Source organism: Vipera ursinii, assembly GCF_947247035.1.
Source record: "Vipera ursinii genome assembly, chromosome: 8".
NCBI lineage: Eukaryota > Metazoa > Chordata > Lepidosauria > Squamata > Viperidae > Vipera > Vipera ursinii.
The window spans coordinates 22,965,438-22,971,009 of NC_139519.1; positions in this window are offsets into that span (position 1 = coordinate 22,965,438).

Here is a 5,572-nt window from a genome sequence, read left to right on the forward strand (position 1 = left end):
ACCGACCGGAGAGGAGGAGGGAGAGCGCGAGAAACGAGAAGGGAAAGGGGAGGGAGGAAAAAAAAATATAGAAAACAAACCTCACGTGACTTCCCTCGCCTGGCCGCTCACGTGAGAGGCGGGCGCGAGGCGCGGTTGCCCGGGAGACGCAGCGGCGCCGGGAAAGGGCTGCGGGAGGAGCGCGCATGCGCCCTCGGGCCTCCCTCTCTAACGGCCGCCGCGCGCGACCCAACGGCTTTTCCCGCCTTTTCTCCGCGCCACGCCCTGAGCGAGCGGGCTGGGGGGGGAGGGGAGGGGAAGGGAGAAGCGGGAAAACAACGGTCGTTCCGGTTCAGACTTTCTTGAAAGTCTCCTGGCTTGCTGAAACCATGATTTGTTGGACTAGACGTGGTAAACCACAAAGTTGGCTGGCCTCGAGTGGCCTAGTTAAGGTCAAAAACGTTTGCCCTGGCTGCCCCTAAATATTCTGCAGTGTTACCTTTGTTGGAAGTCAGCCCCCACCCCCCCAGAAGGAAATATTTTGGGGGATATTTAAAAAAGGACAGAAGATTGTCTTTTGCCAAAGGAATGAGTGGGAGGGATGTCTTAAGAGGCAGAAACGGCCCAGTCTTCCCCCAAGTGGAAACTCAGGAGGCCAGCTCTTAGAAATGCAGATTTGATCATCCATTCAGGAAATTTGGGGGCAGGAAGGCTGGAGCTGAGGGGATTAGAAAAACAAAAGAGTCCAAGGACAGGAAACATGACCTTTGGGACATAAGTAGGATTAACCCACCAGAACTAGAATACCAAAAGGGCACACTCAACTTCAGGTCAAAATATATGGAACAGGAAGTAGCTCAAATACAAAGCCCAAAGGAGGTATAAAAGCCCACCGCTCCCAGCTCCCTATGATTGGCTGCTTCAGAGTCACATGCTGTTTATTTATTTTTATTTATTTAATTTTATTTATATACCGCCCTTCTCCCATTGTGGTTCTGCTCTTCAATAAAGAGAACCTTCTTTCCAAACAGCCTCCGTTTTTGTTTATTCCCGGCTTGGACTGGACCCTGATGAAGATTTTTCTTTCAACACTTTGATCACTGGCTTTTGTTTAACTAACCCTGGAATGAGATGAATTAATGCTTTCACTACATTCGAGGTGTCTTAAACCGGTGTTTCTCAATATTGGAAACTAAATTGGGTAGACTTCAACTCAGAATTCTCCACCAAGTACCTTCCTTTCTTCCTCCCATTTTCCCTTCCTCCCTCCCTCCCTCCCATTTTATCTTCCTTCCCTCCCTCCCTCTCTTTCTGTCCCTGCAGGAGTGAGCAAAGGACTATGTGAATGGCCAATGTTGGTGCTACCGCAAAGGGAATGGGCCATTTCTCCATTGACTTTCTCCTTCTAAGCTTCCCAGAAACAAAGACTTTGTTAATGGGAAGGAGCATAGGAGTGTTGGTAACCATTTCAGTTCCTCCTGGATTCCCCCTTGACTTGTGGGAAATTGTCAGGAATGTTGGAAATGAGGATCACACAACAACACAACAGTGGCACTGAACAGCAACAGCCCGGTAGTGCTGACGAAGCAAACAATCCCCAGATTTCATTCCCTTGAGTCCTATTCTGAATTTGTTAACTTACAGCATTCTTACAATGCATTTGAAGTAACTTTGTTGAAAATGTTTTGCCCTACTATGCAGCATTTCATCCAGTACCAGAAATGAGAGTTTTATTAGTACATAGATGGAGTTCTGCTAATTTCAAAGCATGAATAGCTAAGATATTCAGTATGTATTCAAATTCACAAAAGTCTTCAAATTATTTATACCTGTCTTACAACTGGTCTTGGGCTTTCTTTACTTTTCTTCCAATAATTGATCCAGACTTATAAACTATGGATGGATAAGCCATATTTCCTTCCTGGTTTTTCAATTTCTAAAAGGCATAGGAATAGAGCCCCACTTCCAATTTTTCTTTGAAAAGAGTAAATGTTGACTAAGCAACCCAGGAAAGATTTGAGTTTCTTTGGCCTTTTCCTGCAACTGAAAATGCATCCACCATATTTATAATGAATGCAGGATAGTTCTGATTTTTGAATGCTAAACCAAATTATCTGTTGGAGCAGAGAATAAAAAATAGAAAAAAAATCACATGAGCGAGCGTATGGGACGATGACAGTTGGTGAGCAAACAATTTTACCAATATTTCTGGATAAGATTGTTGATGGGTCTGATAGTGTTGCTTTAATGAGTTTTTTTAAACTACAAAACACTATCAGTTTCAAATCCTAGAGTTTACAAGGCCTTACTGGTTCGGACAGCTTAAAAATTAAACCTGTCAGAGCAAATAAATAGGCAAGGTATCAAGTTGAAGGGTTTGCATAAGTGTTAGTATCCCAGTTTATTCCTGCAAATGAGAACAGGTATTTCTTTTTTAAGATCACTCATAAATGCAGTATGGGTATAGAATCTGGAACAACTGTGTTTTTTGATCAGATAAATCAGTCATTGTAACTTTCCAGTAGAAATCAGAGTGGTCGTTCTGCATTCATTTGCATTCCCATTTGGCTGTGAAATAAATTACATTCAACCTTAATTCATTCAGAGCTAAGCCTAGAAAAGTTGAAGTGCAAAACTCATCAATGTTACCTGTGATCACAGACAAATTCTGACAGGTTTTCTCTTTCAAAAGTAAAGCAATCTCAAGTTTGAAGAAACCAATTAAATATTAGCAAAATATTTTTAAAAATAATTTAGGCATATTCATTAAAAAAGTAGTAATTTTACTACGCTACTTAGATCAGCTTGATTTACTGTCGTGCATCATGGTACTTTGAAGATTGAATTATATTTTGTAATATAAAAAGAGAATTAGAACACTTCTGGAGAACTGGCAGCTACCAGAAAGATTAGCAGATTGTTAAAATAAATTAAGCATATCTTAATCCTTTTTTCTTATTTTTAGGTTCAAAAGTGCATCGTATACATTAGCTGGTATTACTGAAAACAGTCCTGAAATAGGGGTTGTTATTATCCCTGTACTGAAAATGAATACATGAAGAAGAACCTGAATTGGAACAATAAAGATCAATTCAATAAAATAGTTACACTGTATTTATCTGCATCAAACTGTTTTTTCTCAATACTCTAGAAAAGAATTGGTATAAAAAGCAAAGAAATGTTCCTCTCGAAGATAATCAGGTAGAGTAGAAAAATGAAAAGGCCCTCTCTGTTCTTTCACAGCGTGAAAAGGCCATTGTGTTTTCTTTCTAAGAAACCAGTGAAGATAAAGTTGTCATTCCTACTAGACATGGTGACCTAAATAAAAAGATTGGTCCCACCTCCCTTGTTATCAATGCAAACTTTATCTCTTCACATGGGCTGGGAACTGCAAAAGCATTCAGTTTTGATTTAACTGAACTTGAAATCTCAGTAATTGCATCCACCGAGATCAGAGATAACCCATCATTCTCATCAATATATTAATGCATCCAGAAGTCAAATCTCAAACTTGACTTCAAGGGAAAAATAAATCTCTTTAAGGTTGAATGTAAATTAACTCGTCTGGAAATCAAAACTTATCCAACATTCATTACAGAAAGAGCTCCTAGGATTTTACTTCATAGGGGAGTCTCATATAACCTGTGTAAGAGCCAGACTTGGCAAAAGCCCAAGGTGGCCATTTTAACATGGAACAGATAAAGACTTAGCCTAAGAGGAATTTACAATCCTCACTTACATGCCTCTTGGGGCTATGAAGCTGAAGGCCTGTAATGGGTGGCAGGTCAGTAAAACAATTGAAAAAGGATAAAGCCTTTATATTTGAATTGATCTAATCTTCTATCCCCACTGGGATGCAAAGAGAGATCTTTCTAGAATTACCACATTTTATCAATAGACCAGGAAAATTAACAAAAGCCTGAAATTCATTTACATGTGAGTAGGAAAAAAGTCACTGAAAACTTCTTTTACTCTGAGCTAAGAGTGTCCAGTGGCAGAATAAAACAGCTCTCTGTGTCTTACCTGTCTTGTAGCACCAAAGAAGTCACCCTTAGCTAGAAGACATTTTATTAGACATTTTACTAGTTTCTCAGAATTTTCAAACTCAAAACTCTGTTTCGTGATTCACAGATACAAAAGTGAGATACAGACAGAAACCATTAGATGCAAAATGTGAACATGTAAAGGAAATTCAGTGACATATTCAGAAACATAGGTCCAGATTATGAACAGTTTGAATCACCTGTGTGTGTGTGTGTGTGTGTGTAGGTTAATTACATAGGAATACTGCTGCTAGCTGTTTCCAACCTCTGCTGCTGTGTCTTTAACAACTGTCTGATGGAGAGAAGCTCAATAAATTATTACCTGTCTTAGGTTTGTAAGAAATGGGTCTGGCAGCGACTCAGTTCTGTAAGTGCCACAGTACTGCATATTTAGTATCATTGTGGAGTTGGAAGGGTTTATAAATTTACAAAGATAAATATCTAAATAAAATGTAGAGGCTGCTTCAGTACTACAGTATAGCTGCACATTAATAAACTGAACTCTACCGATAGTGCTTATCCTCAAACCTGCTTGTATTACAGGAATAATAGCTTGTACCAGGCCTAAATCTACATTTAGATAATGACAGGATTAGTGCTCATTATCTTAGTTCTACCCCATACTTCCTTGCAAAATGGAATGGCTACAATTTAAGCCTCAAGGGCATCAAATGGGAATAGAAGAGGAACAACAGTCACAGCGAAGTTGTCAATAAAATCTATGTTCAGATTCTATTGTTAAAAGGTCACTATGTTTAGGGGGAAAGAAACCTTAGGGTATGCAAAATTCAATGCCAGTGATGCGGTTTAAACAGGCATGTCCCATTGTGGCCACATATATAATCATTCTCAGAATGGGTAAGTGCTTTGGAGCTTCAAAAAAATAAAAAAATGCAGTCTTTCACTTTGTTCAACTCTTTAAAAGGAAGCTCAGATTCAATTATTCATGAGATTCTTTTTCCTCCCTTTGGGAAATCTAAATAAACGTTAAAAGACCCATGCTCCTTTGATGACTTATTCCCTTCTGTCTGGGCAAGCATGTTGGTCTGTCTGGAAAGTGGATATGACAGCAGTCATTGTTTGCAGAACTGAACAAGCGAGTGTTGCTGGTACTTGAGAAACCTCTAAGAGAGAATTTTTGGTTTAGTGTCCATCTGTCATTCCTCCCTGCCTTTTTACCCAAATACACCCATTTGCTTTCCTTGCCTACCCAAGATGTCTAGTGTAAGTTGATTTGTAAGGTGTGATTAAGAATTGACAATTGCCACAAACATAGAGAAGTGAATTTAAATAGTATCTCTAACCAGCATTCCCAGTGGATAATTAATGGTGGAAGCCCAACAGCATTGTCAGGACTGCTATCCATTCCTGGACTAGAACAACCAATGGAATTTGTGAGGGGAATAACAATGATAGAAGGTTGTAGCTTTCATTTTTCTGTGTATGGATTTCTCAGAGCTACTTATTGGGAATTACGCAAAACAGGAGCCTGAATGATTAGATGCTGGATCTAATCCAACGGTTCTTTTCTTACATTGGTAAAAAAAAAA